We start from the raw sequence: 27,812 nt of genomic DNA, 5'->3' as shown, positions 1-27,812 counted from the left end.
GGAGGGCCTTTAGGGTGGAAACACACTGGCCTCGAACTAGTAAGAGAGCTGGTGAAGATCTGCTTGGAAGGGTGGTTTGTGAATGGACGTGTGACTGCATGTAAACCAGTTAGCACACCATGTCTGTCATTAAGTGTGCAGAAGATACTATTCATTCATGTCCTTGTCACCTGTGTACACAATAAAAAATCCTCTATAAGAATCTCAGTAAATGCTTTGTGTCAGTTCTATGACTTTTAAAAACATGTTTTTGTGTGTATGAGTATTTTGCCTGCTGTATATGTGTGCACTACATGCATGCCCATGGAGTTCAGAAGAAGGCATCAGATCCCTTGGAACTGGAGTTACAGAAGGTTGGGAGCCACCACGTGGGCACTAGAAGCTGAGCCTGGGTCCCCAGCAAGGGCAACAAGTGCTCTTTCCAGCCTCTTCTCCAGCGTCCCTCAGTCAGCGTGAGTGACTGATAACCACATGCTCGATGCTCTTGAGACTCACAGGGATCTTGGGCTCTCCTAGGTTTATGATGCCCAAACACATTCTCTTTCATGGAGCCCTGCTCTCCAGCACAATTATTTCATTTTTCTTTCCTCTCTCCAAGTCTCTCAAAGAAGAAACTGGGAAAACCTGTCGGAGGAGACCCTGGGGGGCCCCGCGGATCCAGGAGGAGGTTCCTGCCAAGGCTCTCCAGTCCCTTGTGGGGAGCCTCAAACAGTCCACTCTGGCTCTCAGAGGGTAGTTTGCCTACCCACAGCTAGAAAAAGTAACTCAGCCCGCCCACGGTCAAAAGATGAGCGACCATGAAGAGCCTGCCACAAACTGTTTACAGTCTCGGCCCAGTTTAAACAACTCTGCGTTTGCCAGAGCCCTGAGAGGAACTTACTAATGGAGGGGGTGAGACCTAAAGAGGTTAAGGACCTGTGAATGGCTTTTGTCTTAGGAGCTAAGTGCATGCTGCCAGCGCTGAGATTGGCCGAGTTTTCATACGGCTGTGGCGGAAATCTCTGCTTCTGCACCTGGCATACAGTAGACACTCAGCATTCCGGTGAGTTGGGGCCCTAGGCGGTGAAAGACAAAGACGTTAATACACTACAGGAGAGCTGTGTGCAAGGTTCTTTACATACAGGACCTGTCTTCTTCCTGGGTTGGGTTGCCGCCGTGCAAATGAAAACAGTTCTGATTGGTTGGTGTTTTACTCTAGCAGGAGTTGGGATTAGAGAGCAGCAGTCCTGTGGTCGGTCGGATGGAGGTTAACTTTGATTGGCCATCCTCAGCCAGACCATTCCTACAGTGCCCCTTCCCCGATTCCCTCACATACCTGCCAGACCTTCCCATCCCCGCTGTTTCTTGGCATCAGGACTTTCCGGTTCAGCACCTCACATCCCACTCTTCACTCATGCCTTCTTTGATACAACTTCCTGTGGGTGGGAGGTGGGTCAAAGACATCCCTCATCCATTCAGTTAACGAGACTGACAGACCTTCTCTGTGTCTGGCTCAGTGCTGAAGGCTGCAGACGAAGATGTGAACCAAGGTCCTGGTCTCTGATGGGCAAGTGAGCATTCTGCCTTCTTTCTGCTCCCGGTGCAAAGAACAGCATGCACAAAGGAGACCACGGGAGCCAGGGTCTCGCCTGTGGTGCCAGCCGGAGCTGAAGCAGGGGCATTACAAGTTTGAGGCCAGACCAGCTATGGCTGCTGAGGGAGGGAATCAGCCTTCCCCAGGGAGGAGCCCCCAGCTGATGATCCGATACCAGAAGGTCGGCCCTGAAACCATACCCATGCAAGCAACAGCAAATGGACTCGGAGGTGGTGTTAGTACACTGGTGCCCATATATATGTGACGATAATAAAGAAAAAGAGGCTGTGAATTTGAGAGAGTAGGGGGTCATGGGGAGGGTTGGAGGGAGGAAACAGAAGGGGAAATGACATAATTAAATTTTCATTAAAATTGGAATTTAAAAAAACCTGTAAGGTGATAAAATGAGAATGAGCAAAGAGCAGTGGGAGAGTGGGCCCAACACATGACTGGATTAACATGGGTGCCCAGAGGACACTCGAAAATGTCTGAAACCTGTTCACCTCCTACAAAGCACGTGGACACGTGTGTGTGTGTGTGTGTGTGTGTGTGTGTGTGTGTGCGCGCGCGCGCTCGCACATGCATGTGTGCATACCTGCTATTGCCAGCTAATGGGGGGGGGGGGGGGCTAAAAATGTGTCAAGGATCTCTTGTTCAGCTTTCTACCAGCCCAGGTTGGAATGCCAAAATGTTGGTTGCTTTTGCTCTTTGACTCTTTACTCTTTGGGGGGCCCACCACCCAGCTCCCAAATAAACCACACATGGGGGCTTATTCTTTATTATAAATGCCCGGCCTTAGCTTGGCTTGTTTCTTGCCAGCTTTTCTTAAATTTTCTCATCTACCATTTGCCTCTGGGCTTTTTCCTTTTCTTACTTCTGTGTATCTTACTTTCACTCCTATTCTGTGGCAGGCTGTGTGGCTGGGTGGTTGGTCCCTAGCATCCTCCTCTCCTTGTTCTCTTGCTCTTTCTTTTTTTTTCCTCCCAAATTTCTCCTATTTATTCTCTCTGCCTGCCAGCCCCACCTAACCTTTCTCCTGCCTCGCTATTGGCTATTCAGTTCTTTATTAGACCATCAGGTGTTTTACACAGGCAAAGTAACACAGTTTCACAGAGTTAAACAAATGCAACATAAACAAAAGTAATACACCTTAAAATAATATTCTACAACACCTCCCATAACAACAAATTGTATCTGGACTAAGATATCAACAAATGCTAAGGTTGACAAAGCCTGGATTAGACCACCAAGTATGAAGACACACTACAGTCACTGCTGGTGAAAACTTCATAGTACAATAGGATCACGCCACAGCTAGTGAGCAGCCAATGGTTGAAGAAGACTGTGAGAACACACAGGGCTTTAGTGTGTGAGAACACACAGGGCTTTAGTGTGTGAGAACACACAGGGCTTTAGTGTGTGAGAACACACAGGGCTTTAGTGTGACTGTGAGAACACACAGGGCTTTAGTGTGACTGTGAGAACACACAGAGCTTTAGTGTGAACACACAGGGCTTTAGTGTGACTGTGAGAACACACAGGACTTTAGTGTGAACACACAGAGCTTTAGTGTGAACACACAGAGCTTTAGTGTGACTGTGAGAACACACAGGACTTTAGTGTGACTGTGAGAACACACAGGGCTTTAGTGTGACTGTGAGAACACACAGAGCTTTAGTGTGACTGAGAACACACAGAGCTTTAGTGTGACTGTAAGAACACACAGAGCTTTAATGTGTGAGAACACACAGGACTTCAGTGTGGTGAAAGAATTCCAGTCTAGTTATAATTCAGTAGAATTGGGATTCCCAGGTACTCATTGAAAAAGTATTAAGTTGAAGTCACACCTCATGCCATATATCAGAATAAATTACAAATGGGGTCAATACCAGCCCCAATAAAGCACCAAGAGAAAACACAAGAAAACCTTTATAATCTTAAAATAGCAAAGCCCTTTCCAATTTTAACTCATACCCCACACGCTATAAAATAACACCTTGATAAATGTGCTTAGTAAAAATTTGAAAAACATGGAAATGGAGGGGGAATTGTTGTAAGAACGGTTTCAGAGGGCGTGGGCGGAGGGGATAAGAGAGGGAAATGGGGTATGTGTGACTATGATCAAAATACATCATGAAACTGTCAAAGAATTAATTAAAAATTTTAAGTTTGGAAAATATTAAGTTAATACATGTTAACCAAACAAGAAAACTGCATAAATAAGCAAACTCAAACACAAACCTAGAAATAACATGCAACTCAGAGCCAAAGCAGAAATCTTAAATTATAAAAATATCAAGACAGTGTCTGGTGGCCAGAGAGATGGCTCGGCCAGGAAGAGCACTGGACGTACATGCGGGGGACTCGGGTCTGATTCCCATCGCCCACTTGGCAGCTCACAACCACCTAGAACTCCAGTCCCAAGTAATCCAACTCCCTCTTCTGAGCCCCACAGATACCACACATATGTGGTATACAGACATACATGCAGGCAAACACCCTTACATACAAAATAAAAATAAAGGTTAAAAAAAAAACAAAACAAGCCAGGCGGTGGTGGCGCACGCCTTTAATCCCAGCACTTGGGAGGCAGAGCCAGGTGGATCTTTGTGAGTTCAAGTCCAGCCTGGTCTACAGAGCGAGATCCAGGAAAGGCACAAAGCTACACAGAGAAACCCTGTCTCAAAGAACCAAAAAAAAAAAAAAAAAAAAAAAAAAAAAAAAAAAAAAAAAAAAAAAAAAAAACCAAAACAACAGTATCAGAAGAAAAGACCAATAAAGGTTTGTGCACAGAGGAGCCAGGCATGGCGACACCTGCCATCCCAACATTCAAGGAGCAGAGGCAGGAGGATTGTGAGTAGGAGACTAACCTGGGCAAGCCTCTGACTCAAAAATTAAAAAAAAAAAGAAAAAGAGAAACAAAAACCAAGAAAGGAATGAAACAGAAGCCATATAAGCAGCAGCTGAACATATAAAAAGATGGTGATGTCTTTGTAAGGAAAATGTGATGAGAAGCTCTGAGATACCTTGGCCTGTCCCTCTCAGTCTAGCAAGTGCCTGGGTTTGAAGATGCAGTGGCTGTGCAGATGCAGTGGCTGTGCAGATGCAGTGGCTGTGCAGATGTGGATGCAGTGACTGTGCAGATGCAGATGCAGTGGCTGTGCAGATGCAGTACAGATGCAGTGACTGTGCAGATGTAGATGCAGTGGCTGTGCAGATGCAGTGGCTGTGCAGATGTAGATGCAGTGACTGTGCAGATGCAGTACAGATGCAGTGACTGTGCAGATGCAGTGACTGTGTAGATGCAATGACTGTGCAGATGTAGATGCAGTGGCTGTGCAGATGTAGATGCAGTGATTGTGCAGATGTAGATGCAGTGACTGTGCAGATATAGATGCAGTGGCTGTGTAGATGCAGTGGCTGTGAAGACATAGGTGTTCCTGTGCCTTGCTGGTGGACATGTGGACCAGCACAGTTACTCGTCACATTTATCACAGAAGAACTTGCAGACCTTCAGGTCCAGCAATCCCCCTTCTCAGAACCTGGCGCACCAGTATCTGCATGCATATGAAGCGACACACTGCAGCGAAGATCCGAAACCACTTGATTCTCATCAGTAGAAGATGGGTTGGATAAGCTGAGGGCATTCTATCGCCGAGAAGCCAACATGGGCTCACTGCCTGGTTTTGTAGAGTTTTCAAACTATGGAGAACTTTAACATTTTGTGGGGAGGAGGGCTGAAATGGGGTCCCACTCTGTACCCGGTTTGACCTCAAACTCAGGGTGATCCTCCTGAGTGCTGGGTTTACTAAGGCATGAGCTGCCATGCCCAGGTTTTAACATTTTAAAGCAGTTTTTAAAAATCAGAAGGAAAATTCTATTTTCATGATTCATGAACTTTCCAGAAAATTTTGTCACTGTCCATAAATAAATCTCGTTGAAACACTGCCATGTTCCTTCGTTTGCATATTGTCTCTGTCTTCTTCTACAAGTGAGGTGAATAGTTTCCACAGAGACTCTCTGACCTCATGGGTCCTAAAATATTTACTATCTGACACGTGACAAGGAAAGTTGGCTGGATTAGACTATGTCCATGTGACCGAATGTGCAGCTATAGAAAGTCATGGGAGGCTCTTAGGAATTGCTATGGAAACGCTCCTAGAATCTATTGCTAAATTTTAAAAAAGAGTCGATGTAGAAAGCAAGAATCACATATTATCTTGTGAGTGAAAGGAGAAGGATATTTTGTTTCATTTAATATATGTTTTGTATACATTATAATTATTTGGAAGGAAATACAAGCAATTAGTTAAGCGTGGTTGCTTTTAGGGGAAAGAGATTGGTGAACACACACCAGAGGAAAACAAATTGAGTGTGTGTGCTTGTTTATGTGGCCATTACTCAAAAGGGTAAGCAAGGCTAGTTTTAGTTATTTTAAACCATTAGTTATTTTAAACATTGTACTTATTTTACACGTACGAGCATTTTGCCTGTATGTATGTATGTACACCACTGAATTCAGAAGAGGGTGTCAGAATACCCATGGACCTGGAGTTTCAGATGGTTGTGAGCCATTTTGTAGGTGCTGGGAATTATTCACCAGACCTCTGCCAGGGCATAGAGTATTCTTAACCACTGAGCCATCTCCAGCCCTATAAAACTAGTTTCTAAAATATGCTGTGATAGGGTGCAGGGCTTTTGATGATGCAGGGGGCTGGCTTTGTGGGTGGTATTGAGACCAGGCATGTTTGGGAGCCTGATTGGAAAGAAGCTTTACACTGGGCTCAGGAGTGTCTAAAAGATCAGCTTGTTAAAAAGAAAATTCTGGAAACAGTAGTGGGTAGGGAAGAGAGGAGGGAGGGGATCAGAGGTTGTCTCTGAGGAGAGAACTTGGGAGACTAGGAACATTCTCCGGGGAGGAGGTGGGGCTGTAGACGAATTTCTAAACAGTCTTATTAAATAAGAAACACAGAACCAAATACAGGGATGCAAGCTGTAGAGATCAGAGAAATAGCCAATAGTCACAACTAGCCTTAGCTTATCACCACGCTGGAGCTTCCCCAGAGAGAGCTTCGTCCTGCCTAACCTGTGCTTTTATTGCCTTCCTGTTCTACCTTCTCATTGGATCTAAGCCCAGTCACATCACTTCCTTGTCACTGCCTGTCTATACAGACCTCCGGGTCTCTATGGTTGGTACTGGGATTAAAGGCGTGCGTCACCACACTTGGCTGTGCCCGTGACCACACAGAGACTCTGCCTGCCATGTGATCGGATTAAGGGCATGTGCCACCACTGCCTGACTTCTGTTTTATGGCTTGCTATGACCTCTGATCTCCAGGCAAACTTTATTTATTAACATACAAATAAAATATCACATTTCAGCACAAATAAAATATCACCACACGGGGCATTCTTTACTATAAATCTTTTTGCCTGATTCCTACTGTTTTCTTTTCACAAGAAAAAAGTCTTCAGCAAAGCCACACTGGTGGCATGGGACATGGGGAGGGGTGCAGTTATGGGACTTGGGGAGAGGTGGAGGGTGCAGTTCTGGGACATGGGGAGGGGTGGAGGGTGCAGTTCCGGGACATGGGGAGGAGTGGAGGGTGCAGTTCCGGGACATGGGGAGAGGTGGAGGGTGCAGTTCTGGGACATGGGGAGAGGTGGAGGGTGCAGTTCTGGGACATGGGGAGGGGTGGAGGGTGCAGTTCTGGGACATGGGGAGGGGTGGAGGGTGCAGTTCCGGGACATGGGGAGAGGTGGAGGGTGCAGTTCTGGGACATGGGGAGGGGTGGAGGGTGCAGTTCTGGGACATGGGGAGAAGTGGAGGGGTGGAGTTTGAAGGGCCAGGACTCCTGGGCACAGTGCAATAGAGCAGCTGGCTTGGAATGAATTTGGCCCCGAGTGTCCCAGGCACCACCACACAAGAAATAAAAATGGAAAGGTGGTGTGGAGGGGCCTAGGACCAGATCCAACCTCCAAGGCTTGTCCCTTGGTGGCTTCTTTCTGACCTCCAGGCCAGGCCGTGGACTAAGCTGTCCCTCAGTGATCTCAACAGTGTGCAAAGCAGTAACTATTAACATTGACCTTGAGGGCATCCCGGGATACTGCCGACTCCCAGGCTCGCCGACCCACCGTCCTTGACTACACATTGGCCTAGCAGGATAGCCAGAGCTTCGACCCCAGACTGTGAAGTCCAGCCAAGGCCACAGGAGAGCATGTCCAGGCCCTCTGCAACATCTTCCCTCTGCCACTGCCCATTTCCACTTGTGGCCATAATGGGAGCTTCCCCACACTCAAACTAGGAATTTGATTTCTGGGGTGCAGCTAGGACTTCTTCCGATCAATGTTCCCCCTTCTTATTCCTAGATAAAGTACCCACCTCCACCAACTGCACCCAGAAGCTCTTTGGAGACTTAGAAATCTTTGCCACTACAGCGGCCAGCCAATCTTAGCCCTGGTCCATTCCACAGCCTAGTGGCTTCAATTGCAGCTTCTTAAAATTGTTTTCACTTGTGACTGCCCTTTCCCCTAAGAAATTTTTATGTGACTAGGTATATAATTAAATGAATAGGTATAAATCAGATGTGTACTGATGATAAATCATAAAGAAATTTACTTTAAAACAATTCTTTGGTATACATATAATTTTATCATTTATTAAAACAAATTCACATGTCAATGAGATGGATATACTTGTTTATTTTTACATAAAGAATCAAGTCACAGCTGGATACTTGATGCTGCAGCTTGTATTGCTTCCTCAACATTTTTCTGAGATGATTGCTATATTGGTTTTATAATCATCAACGCTGCGCACGTCAGTTCACATAAACATGTAGTACAAAACGGCCAGAATATGTTTAGGGCCATTTCAGAAACGGTAGGAAATTCTGTCCTAATCCCAGCCCCAAACTCATCGAATGGTTTTCAGAGGAAAACAACTCAAGTCAGTAACTCGAACAACAGTTCTTGGTTTGCTTTTGTTTTTTGTTTTTTCTAGACAAGGTTTCTCTGCGTAGCGCCGACACCCCCCACCCCACTCCACCCCACTCCACTGTCCTGGAACTCATCTATTGACCAGGCTGGCCTCAAACTCACAGAGACCCTCCTGCTTCCCAAGTGCTGGGATTAAAGGTGTGCGCCACCACCACCTGGCCCAAACAACAGTTCTTAAAGCCAAACATTCTAACAATGCAATCCCGAATTTACTAATTTGATACTTGCCTGCTGAGGAATGGCAAGAGCCTTGTTTTCCATAATGAAACCATTGTGTTTCTGTAAGAGCAGAAAGCCCTGTCCACAAGGTTGAAACACACAATCATGCAATCATAACACGCAATCACACATTTTCGGCAGCATTCATTGGCATTGCATGGTCATGGTGTGCACCGTGCAAAATGTACATGTTGTATGTTCACAACCAAGACTGCAGTGACGTCACTCAACACAGCGTGGGTGAGTGCTGACAGAAACACTTCTTAGTCATTTTGCATTTTACTGTTGCCGAGTTTTCTGCTCAAACCTTATATTCAGTCACGTGGCCCCATATGGAATCCTGACCCACAGTGTAATAAGCTGTGGCTCGGCACTCTTTTGCTGTAGTTTTGGAGGCTGAACATCTGAGCTAAAGGTGTGGCAGATTCTGTACTGCAGGGGGGGCAGGGGTTCCCCCAGAAGTTTTCCTGGGATGAACTGACAATGGACAGATTAAGTGGAGAAGAGACATGTGAATTCAATAATATGTGTGAGGAAATCACGGAGTGCAGTGTGGTCCTGTTGCAAATATACTGTGTTTTATCAGGGGAAAGGAGCGGGGAGCAGAGGGATAGATACCTTTTGAGTGAATGAACGAACTCAGTGCACAGACAATAGAAAATTCTATAGGAAATAGAATTGGCCCAAGGACAGAATCGGTCCAGGGGTGGCCACTTTCTTTAATCTTCCTGTGGAAGGGCCTTCAGTTTATGAGACCTTAACCCAGCTGTTCTCCACCTGCGGGCTGCGACCCACTTGGGGGTGTTGAACAACCCTTTCCCAGGGTCACCTAAGACCATCAGAAAGCACAGCTATTTACATTACGATTCAGAACAGTAGCAAAGTACAGTTATTTAGTAGCAACAAAAATAGTTTTATGGTTGGGGTCACCACAACATGAGGAACTGTATTAAAGGGTCGCAGCATTAGGGAGGTTGCGAACCACAGCTTTAACCAAAGGAGATGGTTTTCTTCTTAGTGGTTTGGTCTTTAAGAAGGCAAGGGAGTATTTAAGTAAAGCCCCTTCCAATATTTTCTGGTTGGTTGCAGCGGCCTTTATTTTAACAAGCAGTACAACAGGGCATGCTGTTTAGGGAAGATACATTCTGCCCCCAACAGAACCCTGTAAGGGCCTACTTCCGGGGTCACAGGCAGCTGGCTTCTCATTGAGTCCTTATGGTGGAAGAGGCTAGGAGCCCCCCACCACATCTGCCTGCCCCCCAACTCCGCACCACAGGGAACCCCATAGAGTAAGGAGGTGAACAGGGGAAGGCTGGGACTTTCATATTCACAGTCACAGTCAAACGCTGTCTTTTATGCCGGTGGGCATCCTGAATACCGAAGGGCAAGTGATAGCAGAGATGACAGCAACAGAGAGCTTCATTTTAAAGAGACATAAGGCCCAGCATTAGCAAGGACACCCGCAGGTGTCAATCACTAACTGCACACAGTAAGTGCTAGTCACCAGCCTTCAGGTGTGAATTCTGTTCAAGATGTTGAGCAGGAAATTGCTTCAGAACCTATCAGCCCCAGGACAGTGCTCTCAGGGCTGGGGGATTAAAATAGCTATTCTCTTTTATTCTGTGCTGGGGGTCGAACTGGGGACAATGGGCTCCTGTATTCCCCAGAAGGGCAAAGCCTAGAATAAAATGGCCTGAGATCAGATTCTGCAGGCAGCTCTGCTGCAGAGGGAGGGTTTACCCTTTTTCTATTCTTTTTCCTACCACCTCCTAAGAGAGAAAGGTTTTTTTTTTCTTCCTGCATCTCAGAATATGGCAGAATTTTAAAAAGGATATTTATTCTAATTTTTTTTATAGCTGATAGAGATTTGGAGGGATCTCTACATCAGGTCTGAGAACTGCCTTCCACAGCTTCATCTGGAAGGGACCCGGCTCGTGGCAAAGGCAGGGATTCTGAGATGAATACCACCAGTGTGCTGGGCTGTTTTATGTCAACTTGACACAGTTAGAGTTATCTGAGAGGAGGGAACGTCAATTAAGAAAATGCCTCCAGAAGATCAGGCTGTACACAAGCCTAAGTAGGGCATTTTCTTAATTAGTGATTGATGGGGGAGGGCCCAGCGCATTGTGGGTGGGACCATCCCTGGACTGGTGGTCCTGGGTTCTATAAGAAAGCAGGCTGAGCAAGTCAGTAAGCAACACCCCTCCCCTCCGAGGCCTCAGCATCAGCTCCTTCCTCCAGGTTCCTGCCCTACTGGAGTTCCTGTGCTGACTTCCTTCGATAGGAACAGTAATTTGGAAGAGTAAGTCAAATAAACCCTTCCTTTCCACAGTTGCTTTGGCCATGGTATTTTATCACAGTAATAATAACCTTAACTAGGACAGATAGGAAGTCGCTTTATGTTTGTGGAATGGATCGAGATAGGCCCCAAGTCTCTAGGAAGGATGGGGCATCGCTCAGAAACCGAGCCTCACCCCAAAGTGAGCGGTGTTTAAACTGGATGACTAACGCGAGGGTCTAGCGCCACCTAGTGTCTGCTTGGATCTTGTCGTGGATAGGATCTTGTCTTTCTCTTTTTTTCTATGAAAGTAACTCTAACCTCCGGTGGGGCGAAATGAAGGAAACACTTTTTTTTTTTTCTCCTGCACGGGGCTGTCCTTCTGCCCACGATGAGAGACTAGAATTTGGTGGGGGACGCCAAGAAGCCGCAGTCCTAATGTGTCTCAGACAGGATTGTTGCTGGAAGGGAAGGAAGCTGGGGTGACTCATCCGTAATATTTAGTCTTAGTTTCTAAAGAGTGGCTCACACCAGGAAAAAAATAATACTTCGCTCTATTTTATGGCTCCTGTGCTTTTTCAAACCAGTTCTCAGAGCTCTCAGAACCAGTACAAGGGCTGTTTACAGAATCCTTCAAGCTGCTTGTCACCGAAGCCACCGAATCTCGGCCATCGGTCCCTCTTCTGTGCTCTCTCACACCCTGATTCCCCTCCAACGTTCTGCTAATTACAGCCACTATTTGCTGTTCGTTCTCATTAAAATATTTATCATCCAGGGGAACAGCTGCAGAGCCACTGTTGGTACCCCCAATTCACACCAATCCTGGGGAGAGGTAAGGCACGGGACCTCCCCACCTCCCAAGTGCTAGTATTAGGTTATGCACCCCACACCACACCACACCACACCCAGCTTTCCAAGAGGCTCCCCTGCACCCCCGCCCACCTTACTTTAAGAGTCATTTGCTTTTATTTTATGGGTGTGAGTGTTTTCCTGCACAGATGTATGTGTACCAGGGGCATGACTGGTGCCTTCGGAGGCCGGAAAGGGGCGTTGGATCCCCTGGAACTGACACAGTGGAATCAGACAGTTGTGAGCCACGATGTGGGTGCTGGGAACCCCTCTAGAGGAGCAGCAAAGGCTCTTAACCACTGAACCGTCCATCCAGTCCCTGCAGGAGGGTTTTGAAGAGACAGATACCTCTTACTTCACTTCCTTCCCTGGGCCAGTCACTGTGAACTCAAAGGTGGGCTCTTGCTGTAAGCATCTGTCTTCCTCAGGGCATCTGTCCTGCCACCAGCCCTCAACACAGACGCTTCCTCAGTCTGCCCTCCTCCACGCTTGGAAACCACCCCGGCGGAACATCCAGAGCGTCCAGCAAATGTGCAGTGTCAGGAGCATGGATTTGTCTCTGCCTCCTGAGCCGGCTTTATGCAATGGAAAACTAGGGGAATTCCCTGCTCGCTCCTCCCTTCAGTTCCCTTCCCTCCTGACTCCCTCGCGAGCTCCATCACACACACACACACCTCCAGAGGAAGGTCAAGTAAGGCCGCTCTCTGGATTCCCTCCTTACACAAAGTCTTACTTAGGCAAACAGACTCTGACTTAGGTTTTAGTGGGGTAACACGCTGCAAGGCCCAACCAGCCCTGACCTCCATCACCCGAGCAAAGATTCAGGCTGCCATCAGCCGCAGGGGCAGGACCTGGACTCCAGGCCGCCTGCTCCTCTCCGGCTGTCACTTACTGTCTCTCAGCCTCAGTTTCCCCTTTCCTATACCCTAACACAGTAGCGGTTCCCTTCCCATCTTTAGGCCTGCTTTCTCTGGTTTTAGGTTACCTGTGGTCAACTGGATTTGAGAATATCTTAATTTTTTAAAACACTTCGATTAAATTATAATCACATCTCTTCCCCCTTTCCTTTCTTCCCTCCAGCTCCTCCCAAGTCTCCTCCCTCCAACTCCTTCCAGGTCCCCTGACTCTCAAATTGTAGACTCTCCTTCCCCGACTCTCATTGTTACATATATGTACACATATATGTTTATATGTATACAATATATAAATGCAACCTTCCGAGACTGTTTTATTTTGTTGTTTGTGTACATATGGGTCCAGGGCTGACTACTTTGTATTGTACAACCAGTTAGGGGGCTCCTTCCTGGGAGATGCTCACTCTCCTCTCTCCACTGTGGAGAGAACTGCCTGTAGCTCTCTGTTCAGGGCTCTGACTCTGTGAGAGTCCCCCTTTCCATGTTAGCATGTCTAACATTGATATTGCCAATGTGGACTTGAAAATATTGATGGAAAATTCTAGAAATAAACAACCTTAACTCTTAAATAACCATTATTGCAATATATTGTTAGTGTTTTCCTATTTTATGATGAGTTGCTATTGATTTATTGTTATACTTAATTTGCAACATTTATATAGCGTTTGGCACTGTTTGCTGCTTCCTTGGCCCACTGGGAGGTCTTGGAACATGTCCCCCTCTGAAGATGAACAAACGCTCTATGGCGCCTCACCTCTGTGGAGGTGAGTGCAGAGTGTGTTACAGGAGTAGTGTGGGCATCACAGAGTAACTCCCTTTGCCTTTCCTCACCTCCCCTTCCCACAAAGAAGTCTGTCTTCTGAAAAATGATCCTGAGACACACACACACACACACACACACACACACCATACCACACAAACCCGACCTCCACACACACCCTACAGGCCCCACAGACCACACACATATACCACACACACACTCCATACATGCCTACCTCCACTCCCCATACCATATTCCGTACATACCACACATCTACCCACAAACCCACACGGACCCCACACCCCCAGCACAGCCAGTGCTGTTTATTTTTTAGAGTTAACTCTGAAGGCAGCTTTTCCAATAAAAGCCGGGTGGCCAGGATTGCATGCACGTCCTTTAGCGGAAGCAGGAAATGCAGAAGCAGGAAGCACTATTCAGTATCTACGATTTGCAGGAGGAAGGGTCCCAGAGGCTATTTCCTGTGTCCCTAGAAGGACACAGTGGGGAATTGTCCGTGGCTGTGCTGCAAGGCTGACACAGTCACTAGACAGCAACGCAGTTCGGCCTTCGGAGGAAGCTCCGGGCACAGATGCAGCTTGACAGCCTCCCTCCTAAGACACCCACTTTGAAAGTCGCTTGATTTCTTCACAGGCTTTTCTAATTTAAGATGCCTCCACCAGCTTGGCAAATGTTGAGCCTCTCCACCAGAGAAGAAACAGCTTGGAGAGGTTCCAGAGGAACAACAGCCTCATTAGGATCAATCACTTATCCTGAGTACACATGGCCAAGAATCTTTATTGATGATCTCATACACAAATGCAGTGTAATTAAGAATATAATGCAAATGCTTGAGCTTAGTAACTCCCTCTGTAATAGAAGTTTACTAAATTAAGTCTGAGGTTTTTGAAATCAGGTCTTTAAAAAAAAATCCCCTCTATTGTAATTACCCTCTCTTCTCTGCCACCCACCCCTTGGTAATGTAATTAGTTTAAAATAAAATCCACGATACAGTTGGTGGTGCTGCCCGCTGGGATGGTAACATGGCTGTAGGACACGCTGGTCTCCCGTGACCCATCCAGGAGACAGGCAGGGAGGGGTCCTCCAGGCCAGTCAGAGGAGGCAGGGCGAAGTCTGGCCTTCCAGGCAGGGTTAGCACACTTCTGTTTCTCTCAGATCCAGTATGAATTAGCTGCCTTTCTAAAACAGAAGTGACTGATAGCTTCACTGCTCTAAACAGAAACTGGGCATGAGCAAAAGGCACTGGGAAAATCAGAAACTCACCTCTCTGTCTCAGAGGTCAGAGGCGTAAACTAGATAGCCTGGGACCCAGTCCCTGTCCTCCAAAACACAGCCGTTCATGTCCCAGCTCTTCCCTCCGGATCTGCCCCAGCAGAGGGCAATGCCCACCCACCTCAGCCTGCCCAGCGTCCAAGGAACTCTGTGGCCTGAGACAACTGTACCAGGAGCCCCAGCCTCCCCAGCTTTACCTCCAGTTTGACCCTTGTCAAAACTGGAAAAGGGGCTGAAGTTGTCCTGAGTACATCTGCCTTCCAGAGGACTATGTCAGCATCTTCCATTATAGTCACATGAAAAGACTTTTGAAATCACACAATTCGGTCAGAGCTGATCCCAGGGAAGAAAGAGGGCCCACAGCTTTCCTCTTCCATTGAACTTTCTGTCTCTCTCCCCGACCCTCCCAGCCCTTCCAGAAACTGTTAAACACAACAAAACAAAAACAACCACCTGCAGCTAACTGACCCTCTCCTGGCAGAAGCCCACATTTGCTCAGGACACCTTGTGATATCTCATTAAACAGTAGCTCTTGAGTCCTGCATGGTTCTCATACCTTTAATCCTAGCGCTAGGGAGGCTGAGGCAGGAGGATTTCCATAGGTTTGAGGCCAACCAGGACTAGCAAGCTCTAGCCCAGTCAGGGATACAGAGAGATGCCAGGCCTTATAAACAAACAAACAAACAAACAATCCAGTAGCAGGAACAACAATAAAAACAAAACATTTTCTGGTAGGTTCAGAGACATGAAGAAAATGCTTCTTGCCACCCTTTAAAAGTGTGTACACCATGAGCCAGGCCATGGTGATGGTGGCCCACTCCTTTAATCCCAGCACTCAGAAGCAGAGGCAGGCAGATCTCTGTGACTTTGAGGCCAGCCTGGTCTACAAAGCAAGTTCTAAGACAGCCAGAGCTGTTATACAGAGAAACCCTGTCTCAAACAAACAAACAAACAAAAAACCCAAAAAACAAAACAAAACAAAAATTGTGTACACCTGTTTACGTAGCATCAGCTCCCATCACTGGTGTTTAAAACCTTAAGAAATGCTTAATTGCAGGGGGTGGAGAGTGTGTGTGTGTGTGGGGGGGGGAATGCTTTAATGGCAAAATACCTGATGTCAGAGGCAAGCTGCAGGGTTGTTTCTGGAGGCTCCATTAGTTAACAAGATAAACACAGGCCATGGCAGTCTTCCTCTGCACAAGCCCTGGCTTGCTGATCTGGGTTCTCATGATGGCAAGTGACGAGTCAACGTTAGTTAAGTGAATGAATTAACAGCTCTTGTCAAAACTTTTGTGCCCTTCTTAGTGGAATGGGAAAATGTTTTACTTCCAAATCTTGAATTGAGGATCCTGTGGTCAGATGCCAACCTGTGGCTGGGGGGTCCACTCAGCTAGCCCTGCACACTGTCTGTAGGAAACATGTCAACCAGCTCTCAGCTGTCACCATGCTGCCGGCCGGGACCACATCTGCCCGTTCCATTTCATCTTCACGCACAACACTCTCAGCCTGCCCCCACTGAGTATCAGTGACTTTGACCACAGTCAGTCAACGTCCAGCTTCAACATTACCACACCAGCAAAACTGAATTTCTGTCCAACACTGCGTCTTGCCCAGTCACCTCTTAACTGCTACACTCTCTGCCACCCACATGCTTTGTCTCTCCAACCATCTCCTGATGGCTTTTACCCACACCTGCCCAAACTCCCACTCACCCCTTTACTCCTTGTAATCGCATTCACATTTCATGGTCCGTGGAAATACCACTTGCCCTGGGAGCCCACACGGCCCAAAGCCCCACTGTTCCTCCAAGCTGCCACAGAAGGAGGCCCCGTGGGCCTGAATGAGGTATTCTTTAGGTTCCCAGCATGTGCATTTTCTCCTCGTCACTGGTGGAACTCCTTGAAGACAGCAGCCCCATCTCCTGCGTTTCACACGGCTCGTGGGATCTGTTTCAACACGACTTTATAACCTGAGTGAGCTAAAGATGGACTCCCGGTCTGGGCAGACTCCATTCCACTCAATGAGACCCTAAGAAACTTCACAGAGTACTTACTTGGCTCTGCACTCAGCGCTGGGTGTCCAAAGTGGAATACAACACAAAAACTCACCTGGGCGCGTGTCGATTTTATATTCTGTGCTCTGCGTCCCTTCAGTCACTCAGTTATGCAGACAATGGGATGACCTTCCTCATCTAATCAAGGGAGAGGCTCCTACCATTAAAACTAAATGCCAAATGCTCGGCTTGATTTAATGTCTCTGAGACTTGGAAGTGTCCTTTTCAGTGATAAGCCACATGATGTAACTTTTTGAGACCGTGTGAGGAGCAGATGAAAGAGAAGACAGGCCTTTAATGCTGATTATTAAACTGCAGGACTGCTCTGAGAACAGGCACTCAGTAGTGAGGGTCTCCAAGACTCCCCGCCCATCCACCACACAGGCTTCCTATGCCACACTCTCTCATTCCCATGGTCCCCACAGTCTGTTACGGGTCATTAACTCAAGCTACCTTTGTGAATTGGTCAACAGTGACTCACAGCACTGAAAGAAGCTATGGGGGCCGGCCACAGCTGGCCCCTGATGTGTTAGGACCCCTCTGGGCATCTGCTCTCCGCTGGGCACAGCTTCCTGTGCTGCCTTAATCTGCATCAGGGTTAAGGTCACCTTGGCCAGCCCTGTGCAGGTGCCACAACCACTGTGGCCGCGTGGGATGGAGAGGGGCTGTTACCCAAGGAAGCGTGGGTGCCTGACACTTGCACTACAATGGTCAACAGACACGACGCTGTAACAAGTCAGACGTTGAGCTAGAGGACCACATGGAAGATGTCATTGAGCCCAGAGCTTAGTCTGTGAGGCAGGCCCCACATCAGGCATCTGCTGGCCGTGCAGATGAAAAGGCAATACCAGCTGCTCTTCTGCCGCTGCTGCGGCTTCATTGCTGGCTTTGAGCTGCTGAGAAATACGGTCTGGGCTCAGTGGAATTCGCTCATTGTCTTTTAGGGGGGCCGGAAAGTCAGTGGGTTTCCTCAGGTTGTCTCTGTGCTGATCATGGTGAGGCTAAGACCAAAACGTCCAGTTGTTCATTCTGGACAATTTAAATTAGGCTTGTATCTCTCTGTGAATCTACAGAGAGGGGAGAGAAGGCCCATCATGGTGTCCAAGAGGCTCCATCCCCCGTCCCATCACATAAGAGCACACACCCTAGCTCGGTGTGGTGGCGTACACCTTTAATCCTAGCACTCAGGAGGCAGAAGCAGGCAGATCTCTGAGCTTGAGGCTAGCCTGATCTACAGAGAGAGTATTAGGACAGCCAGGGCTACACAGAGGAACCTTGTCTAAAAAACAAACAAACAAACAAATAAGCAAACAAACAGAAAAAAAACCCACACATTCTTTGGGATAGCATTTAAAAAGGTAAGTAATCCAGTGAGTTGAGACTAAGAGCGATGCTTCTCCCTCCATCCCGAAGGACATCTGCCATCTGGAGGTGTTTTTGTAGATCCTGCATCCCACCAAATGAAGCATCTCTCTCATCAGGCTTTATTCCACAGGCAGTTACTGCCCGTATTTCCTTCCAGAAGAACTGAACTTCGAGACTCCTCAACTTAGCACTATAGGAAAGAGAATCAATCATACGGGTGCTGGCTGCCCCCTTTCCCAGGAGTCCTCTGCCCCGCCAAGAGTGTGGTTTCTTGGGTGCAGACATCTCTAGGTTAAGGTCAGCCGCCAATGTTCCCACTATACTGCTAACGGTGGCTGGCACACAGTAGGTGCACAATAGACGTTTCCTGAATGAATGAATGAATGAATGAATGAATGAATGAATGAATGAATGCCATTCCATTCTCAGGTGATGTATCGGAGAGCTATCGGAGTCAGCTGGTGACTCTGAGCCCAGGTCACTGTGTGCTCTAGGCAGCAGGGACCATCCTTAGTTTTCATCCCTGTCTCTGATCTCATCAATGTAAACGTCAACTCGCCGGGTAAACACTGTCACAAATGCTTCCACACTGCCCACTGTCTACAAACTTAAAATTAAGTGGGCTGGCTGCGGATGCCACATCTGTGGCAGAGAACATCCATGTGAAGTCAGACAGGCAGAGTCCACCGACCCCACATCCAATAACAAGAGCCAGCATTTCTGAGCCTCGATTGTCTTCACGGCACTGTCCTGGTCTAAAGTCACTGAGTCAGGTAATCACATACAAGGGTGCTACCATCATCTCCATTCTACAGTGGAGAAAAGTGGTTTGGGAGGGACTTACCCATGTGGCAACTAGTAAGTTCATGGCAGAGACAGGCTCAAGGCATCCTCATGGCTTCAGGCCTGCTGCTGTCATTGTAAGCCGCACAGCTTCCTTACACCTCAGATCGACCTCTCCTCAGGGACAGAATCATCTTGTGGGATAAATGTTGAATATTGATGCACAGTGTAAACTGTAAAGCACCACACCCTTTTATGCTAACATTGCGACTACCTCCCGTACAAAGCAGCATGGCGGCAGGCAGCATCGGACCGCTAAATGCTCCTTGTTCCTACATCAGCAACCCGGAGCGAATACCCATTTTGTGCTGTCTACGCAAAGGTTAAAAGAGAGTGTCTCAGAAAGCTCATGGCCTTGCATGTATCTTCAAAAATCAATGAGGACCCACACTCCTCCTGGAATCACCTTTGCTTGGTGGTCTTGTATGCTGGCTAGACATGAATTCATTTTGGTAGAGAGAACCACAAATGAGATAATTTTCCCACTAGATTGGCCTATGGGCAAGCCTGTGGTACATTTCTTTGATTGATGGCTGATGTAGAAGGGCCCAGCTCACTGGGGGAGGTGCCACCCCATGAACTGGTGGTCTTGGGTGCTGTAAGAAGTCAGGCTGAGCAAGCCATGAGGAGCAAGACAGCAAGCAGCATTTCTCTACGACCTCTGCATCAGCTCCTGCCTGGAGTTCCTGCAGGACTTCCCTGGATGACGGACTACAAGCTGTAAGGTGACGTAAATCCTTTCCTCCCCAGGTAACTTTGGCCACTGTGTTTTATTGTAGCAATAGCGACACTAACTAAGCCATCTTGTTTCTTTGGAAAAGAATGAGGTGAAGTTTACGCCAGGTGGTCAGCTCCCTGTGCCATGTGGAGCAGGCCAACAGTGGAGTCAAAGCTGTCCAGACTTTGGGGTCACTTTCCAGAGAAAAAGGAAGTGCCTCCTTCCTCCAAACAGTAGCAGGGAGGCAGAGAGATCAGTGGACTCAAAAGTGGCCCCCAGCTGTCCAGGCCACGTGGCCTCTGGTACGTTACTCAGCCTCACTAAGGCTGTTTCTTTACCACTTCAAGGGAGGTGGTAGTGATCATTTGATAATAAGAGAAAAGCGTTTGGGTCAGTGCCTAGCACACAGTACAATACCAGCCAAGGGCCAGCCAAGGGCAGCCAAGGGCGGCCAAGGGCAGCCAAGGGCAGCCAAGGGCAGTCAAGGGCGGCCAAGGGCGGTGGGAGCCGTTTCTTCGGCAGTCTTTGCTGTGGCTGTGTGCACTAGAGGGAGGGGAAGTGGGAGCCACTGCTCAGAATGCGGGGAGATTCCTCAGGCCCGGGAGAAGGAGAAGGAGCCCTCCCTGGGGGAACCAGGATCCAGCTGCGGCATTGCTCACAAAGTTCTGACTTACCAACAAAACCGAGGAAGGGTAGAGACAAGACACTGGGTAAGGAAGTTTCAATGCCTTTTCCTCATTAAAATTTTCTCGCTTGAAGATGAAGAATAGTCATTGTGTTATCTTTCCAGATCCATTAGATCTTCAAAACAACTCAAGGAAAGGGCCTAAGGAAAAGATCATGCCCATTTCACAGACAGTGAAATCCATCAGGAGGTGAAGGCATTTGACTAAGGTGGTAGAATCCAATGGAGACTAGAGTTTGGGGTACCACCCTTTCAAGAGCACCTCGGTGGAGAAAAGTGGTGAAGGGGGAGCACTGCCTGCTGCTCTACTCCCCAATCCTCCAAACCTTCCTCCAGCTCCAAAACGACGGCTGTTCTCTCCTACCACAGGCTTTGGCACACTCTGCTCCCCCTGTCTGGAACGCCGATGGTTCCCCACTCCATTGCCCAGCCCTTCCTCGATTAATGCCTCCTCTTCCTTCTGATATCATCTCCTGCAAGATGTCTTCTTCAACGGAAGTCCCTTAGTCACATGCTGCCTTAGAGCTGGGGTCTTTTCCTCAATGCTGCCAGTCACTGATGGCTAACTGTGTGCTGAAGACTTGAGTCCATCGGCAGAGGCGACTCCTGGAAGGCAAGTTCCCTATCCATCCTTCTTACCCATGCGTTTTCAGTGCTTGGCATCAAGGGCCATTTATTCAGAGAGTGAACCTGGGAAATGTGTGTATGTGGGGCAGGTCAGGGTCCTCCTGCCTTTATCCCCAGCAGGGAAGACATTGGTTCAGCACTAAGACCTTCTGAAGTACAAAGTCATGGGGTTCTGTTGCCATGTACCACAGTCAGTGACATTCCCCATGCTATGCTCTTTGTAACCCTCACCCTAGTGAAAAGGGACTCCTTCAGTCTACGTGTGGCTTGAACTTTTATGAAGTGAGTTATTCAGGGGATCGGAAAAGGCTATAAAAGTAAATTTCAAAGTCTGCCAGAACTAGTTATGACTCCAAGGCTATATTAGTTCTGTCTCTAAAAATCATAATTTGGAAGGAAATGTATTTAATGCATGTCTTTATTGAAAGTACTTAAGCACTAGAAAGGTAATTGAATGCTTTTCTAAGCACTCTGAGGCTCAGGAAAAGGGATGATGTTATGGTTAGAATGTCCTCTTTGCCCCAGCACCACACTGTTCAGTTGCTGGGTCCAGCAGGGAACTCCAGTAGCAGAGACCTGTATTCTCAGAGGGGAGGGGCCTTGCTGGTTTGATTGACAGTCTTCCTGAGATGTGCAAGGGAGGCACTCCTTTCCACACATCGTCTCCATATTCCTGAGTCAAGCCATTTTCTTCCCTGTATAAGAAAACACCAGAAACGGAGTGAGGTCATTTAGTAGTGCAAAGGACTTCTTTTTAAAACCCAAGGAGTTAGTGGTTTGTTTGTTTGGAAATGACTGCTCCCAGACTTCAGTTTTCTGGGACAATTCCGTCCACCAGTCTGTCATGACCCTATGTCTTAGATCATTTTGTGCTGTTTTTATTAATCTATTTCCTCTTGCCATGACAGCATTTCAGAGGCCTTTATAAAGAAGAGTGGTTTATTTGATTCATGAGTTTGGTGGCTGGAGAGTACAAACACCATCACACAAGGCTTCTGGCTATGTCACAACATGGCAGAGAAAGAGAAGGAACCAGTTACCTGCAGACTGGAGCGAATGTATGGTTGAACCCTTTATAGCATTCATTTTTTTTGTGTGTGTGAAAACTAACTGGGATCCCTTGAGAGCGACACCAGTCCCTCCAAGGGCAGCATCCCAGGTGACCTAACTACCTTCCATGGCTCCGTATCTTAAATGAGACCAAACTTCAAGCACAAGAACCTTAGAAGAGAAATCACATGCAACCCATGAGGTTACTGTAACAGATCACCACAGACTGGGTACTTTATAGTGGCAGAAACTTATTTCTCACTGCTCTGGAGGCTGGGAAGTTCATGACTGAGGGGTTGGTATCTGATGAGTTTCCTTGCTGTGTCATCCCCTGATGGAAGAAAGAGAGACAGACACCCAATCCTTTATAAGGAACCACCAAACCTCTCCTATAACAAGAGTCATCCACTCATGGGGACAGACCCCTCATGACCTAAAATCACCTATGCAAAGGCATGAAGAGGCACTACCTCTTCATGCCTTTGCAATGACAGAGCCATGGGAGAACACACATTCAAACCACATCACATGCATCCTGTCTTGACGCTTTCGTCTTACTGGGGGGGTGGTCTCTCGTTAGTAGTAAGAGATGGCTGGGTCTAAAGAGCATGACATAAATGGTTTAGTAAGGACAGAAATGTCACGACCCATCCTGACTGGGTGAGGTCACTTTTACCACATTCTTGTGACTTTCAGCCACAGTGGGCTTTTGCTGCTAACCTGTAACTGGGGTTTGAACACAGAGCTGGAAGTGGGGGATAGAACAAGATAGTTTTAAGCCAATAAATTTTCAGAAAGTCAGAACAGAGCATTCCTTCCTGAATTCCATTTGAGTGGTCTGGGAGATCTGCAGGCGGATGAAAAGAAGAGGACTTACTGCGGATTCTTTCTTCTGTAGGACCACTGTAGAAATCCAAGGGTTTGGGCAAGTGTGTAGCCAGCAGAGAACTGTATGGGACTGCCTCTTGGCAATGATTCAGATGGGTGCATGGATGGACAGATGGATGGATGGATGGATGAATGAATGGATGGATAGATGGACGGACAGATAGATGGATAGATGGATCCACCTGTGACAGAAACTGTTGGTCACTGCCCACTATTCTCTCTGCTCTTTCCCTTTAAAGGCCGCTCACCCCCACATGCCCTCTACTATCCCTGAGCTGTTGGGGAGTCTGTGCATGGGAGACAGGAAAGGAGAGTTTATGTCCAGGAAACAACCTTCAACTTGTGCTGCCTGGGGACCCTAGCTTCCTTGCATCTCTGCTGGGGTGATCTGGGGCATGTCTACGTGGTAGAATTGGGTCCCAGTTGTCCTCAGTGTCCACAGTTTGATAGTGCATCCTTTATTTGCTTCCCTTCATTGTTTGATTCCAGTGTCTCCTGGACCTGCCTTCTTAGCGATCCAAACTCCCACATCCCTATCGCTGACTGCTCTGAGCATGTGACCAAACAGTCCCCCGGATCGCCTTGACTCTCTGCCTCCTAAAAACAAGAATAATCTAGTTAGGTGATTGCATGCACTGGACTCATAGTAAGCCCTATCAAAGAGCAGGCCTGAAGCGCTGCCTCGGCGATGCACAATCTCCTTGGTATTTGTTTGTCTTGAATTGTTCTGTGCTGTGTTGTAGTAACAACGCTTTATTCCTGAGTAACACCTTCTAAATTCTCGTCTTACTGAGTATCCAATGAAGCTCAGCCTCACACCAAGGCTGCACAGGCTGAAGAACTAGAAGGAAGACCTCGTCAGACCCACACGCTCTTTATGTTGTGTGTGTTTCTTCGTCATCCTTCTTCAACGCAGTTTTGCTGTCTAAGGAGGCTGCCTTTAAGAGAGAGATCTTGCTAGCTTTCCTCTGACCATGCACTGTTCAAATGCTGCCCAGGTCTGGAGAATAGCTGTTGGAGTTCCAGAGACACTCGGAAGGGTTTTTGGCCCTTGCTATTCATCAGAGTCACGTGCAGGACTTTACTGTTTGGGGGACTCCTGGGGTGCACCCCAGAGCAATTGCAGGCAGTGTTCAGGCAGTCGCATTGGGTGGCTCTGTTGTGCAGCCAGGAGGAGCACTGATGGGGGGCAGAGTTAAGCCATGAGTGCCACAACTCTGGACAAGAAGGAAAGGCTAAAAACACTGTGGATGGTAGGTGACAGCACATTGTCATCACAGTCACTGCATCTGGCCTGTTCGTGCTTCACACCACTCTGTCCCCACTCGTCTCTCCATGCCCTTGAGCCAAAATACTTCGGGGGGCCCTCTCAACACCCATGCAGTCATCCAACAGACAAGCCCCTTCTCCTCCCCAAAGACGTATCCAATTTTTTATTTTCTCACTTGCAAGTTTGGGTAGTGGAGCCTTGTATATCCCCATTTCCTGTATTTTAATTTCCCTGTCTCCAATCTGTGTGTTTCTGCTCCTTCAGTTATTACCTCAGCCATGGTGAGTGTAGTTGCCTTAGTCCCTGGATGTAATTCTGAGGTGTTCCTCATCCCCAGCAACAAAGAAATCAAATTGAAGCCTGCATGCCATGCCGTTACTTAATTACATGCTGGCTGTTGACAGGTTTAGGACTCTGGAGAACTTCTTTAAGCCTGATAATCTTCCCTCGTAAAACCTGGAGAAACCACAGTGACCACTTGAGGCTCTAAGCCACCGTGGCACAGCTTATGTAGGTCCCTGAGAGCTGAGATATTTGCATACTTAGTATGGACACCCATTTGTTTTTTCTGAGAAGATAGTCTAGTTTGTAGCTTTCTATTAATTCTTTTTCTTTTCTTTCTTTTTTTTTTTAGACAAGATTTCACTATTCAGCTCAGGCAGCCCTAGAACTAGAGATTCTCCTACCTCAGCCTCCGGATGCTGGAAATCCATGATGGGTGTGTGATGTTTAAATGAGTAGCTTGGACTGGCTATGTTACTCAGTGGGTAGGGTGCTTGCCTAGTATGTGTGAAAGCCTAGGTTGGAGCCTCCGTACCCTATAAAACCTGGCCTGGTAATCCATCTCTCTAATGTCACGCTGGGGAGGTGCGTCATTCTCAATTGCCTACATGGTGAGTTGAAGGCCAGGCTTAGCTTCCCAAGACCCGGTCAAAAAATGACCAGTTTTATGTCCTCCCTTTTCCCCCATAACCCCAAACATAGTTCTCCTGATTTGAGGGACTAATGTCAAACCTTGAGTTTCCTCTCTCAGCTTCTTGTCATTACTAGATGTGGGTTCCTGGCCGGCAGAGAGCGGATCTACAGGGAACCCAGAAGCCAAGGGCTTGGAAAACAAAGTAGCTTAGATCCTGGGGTCCAGCAGTTCTTGAGAACAAAGAGCTGGTGTGGGTTCTTGGGTGAGCTATGACACCCCAAGCAGACACCATTCAAGACGCAGACCAATCTTGGTTAGCCGGGAAGACAGCCTGCCCTTTGTGTGCAAGTGAATGTGATCATTTTCTTTCCCTACTTTCTTCAGAAGGGCACAGAGTGGTCATCTGTCTCCGTCAGGCTCCTCACTGTATCAGTGCAGATGTCTCTAAGCTGAAGGGGCAAGAACTAAGATCCCATGGGCTCACACCTCCTGGGGCTTCTGGGGCCCTCTTTTGTCTGCCTCCAGGAAGATAACACAGGCCTCTATGACCGGGTTCCCAGCAACAAGAGGGAGCTGTGACTATGTATGGAGCCATGGGAGAGGTCCCAGAGAGGGGGACCCGCACTGACTCACAGCTGGCCTGTGTGTGCCAGGCACGTGTCAGAGCCTCTGCCCGTGTGAAAGCCCGGAGAACAGCTGCAGGGCATGGTCATAAAGGAAGCAACTACTGTGTAGAAGTTATCCTGGAGATCTGGACAAAGTCCCCGACTCCCGGAGACTCACGCTTAAGGGGAAGAATGACTCTTTACATCACCCGTGACAATGACTGCCATTTGTGTCCCAGTATTTTTTTTTCCCTATAGCTGCACCATCCAACAGAACCTTCTGCACGTATGAAAATCTTCTAAATCTCCGTTCTCCAAGATGGTGGCCACAAATACTCAAAATGAGGCCATTTTGAATGAAGAAGGAACTTTAAATTTTATTAAATCTATTTGAATTAAAATAGCCACATGTAACTAGAGGCCACTGTATTCGATGGTGGGTTTTTTGTTATTTGCTTGCTTGGGCTGCTCGGTCCAGACAGTGTATTTCTACGGTGGGTTCTAATTCTTAGCTATATACACAGCCTTCTAAAATAAAGACTACATTTTCTGTGGCTCTCTCGGGAACGTGGAAAGTTTGGGTTCACAGATGTAAGGGTTAGCGATGTAGGCTCTTTCTAGGTTATGCCCCAAAGGGAAAAGTTCTGCTTTCTCCATGGCTTTTTGCTCCTTCCTTCCTGCTGGACCAGGATGTGTCCTCAGCATCCAGAACTAGGAGCTGAAGAGAGAGAGAGAGAGAGAGAGAGAGAGAGAGAGAGAGAGAGAGAGAGAGAGAGAGAGAGAGAGAGCGCAGAACCACAGGATTAAAGCTATCTGGATCCCAAAGACAACTTCATGCAATATTGTCCAACTCTAGTGCTAAAATCTGTGTGTATGAGAAGCTGAAACCCCATTTCATTTAAGGACCTGTTATTTTGTGTGTCTGTGACACTGGGCCACACTTATCTTCGACCCCAGCTAACATATTATTCTCCTGTCTCTTATGGAGATGGAGGAAACAAATTTCCTACTTTAATTTAGACTGTGACTTCAAAGCTCCCGTCTTTATGCAGCTTAAGAGCAGAGATGTAGAGCAAGGGGCCTCTGCTGAGCAGACACCTTGGAGGCTGGTGCTTTAGGGGAAGAGGAAGATGGGGTGCTAAGCCCCGTGCATAAGGAGAAGGCTGAGCGATGATGCCTGAGAAATAGTATCAAGATGGGACTAAAGAATGATATGGTCGAGGCTGGAGAGATGGCTTAGTGGTTAAGAGCACTGACTCCTCTTCCAGAGAACCTGGATTCAATTCCCATCACCCACATGGAAGTTCACAATTGTCTGTAACTCCCAGATCGGACATCCTCACACAGACATCCATGCAGGCAAACCACCAATGCACACAAAATAAAAATAAATAAATTATTTAAAAAAGAATGATATGGTCAATAGGAAACTTTCTCAATGGTGGCATCTGTTGTCCCCAGGCTGAGCTATGCTGTAATGTCCCCTGTCTCCTAAAGCTGCTGCACATCTTAGCCTGGTGAGCACTGCCTTGGAGAATGTGGAAGAGTTAGGGATGTCGGGAGATGGCTCAGTGGGGAAGAGCACTGGCTGCATAAGCTTGAGGACCTGAGTTTGGATCCACAGCACCCACGTAAGGAGCCAGGCATGGCTACAAGTGCCTGTAATCCCTGTACTCAGGGGTGGTGGGCAGAGAGGAGGATTGCTTTCTGAAAACCAGTGTAGCCAAACCCCAGCAAGCTCCAGGTCTAGTGAGACCCTGTCTCAAGGGAATAAGGAAGAGAGTGATGGATGAGGACACCTAATGCTCTTCTCTGGTCCCTGTGCATGCATACACCACACACACATACACTAACATGCACACACTCACATGCATACACCACTCACACATACACTCACCTGCATATGCTAT

This window comes from Peromyscus californicus, unplaced genomic scaffold (assembly GCF_007827085.1).
Source record: "Peromyscus californicus insignis strain IS unplaced genomic scaffold, ASM782708v3 Scaffold_13__1_contigs__length_99412109, whole genome shotgun sequence".
Lineage (NCBI taxonomy): Eukaryota > Metazoa > Chordata > Mammalia > Rodentia > Cricetidae > Peromyscus > Peromyscus californicus.
This window is presented reverse-complemented; position numbering follows the sequence as displayed.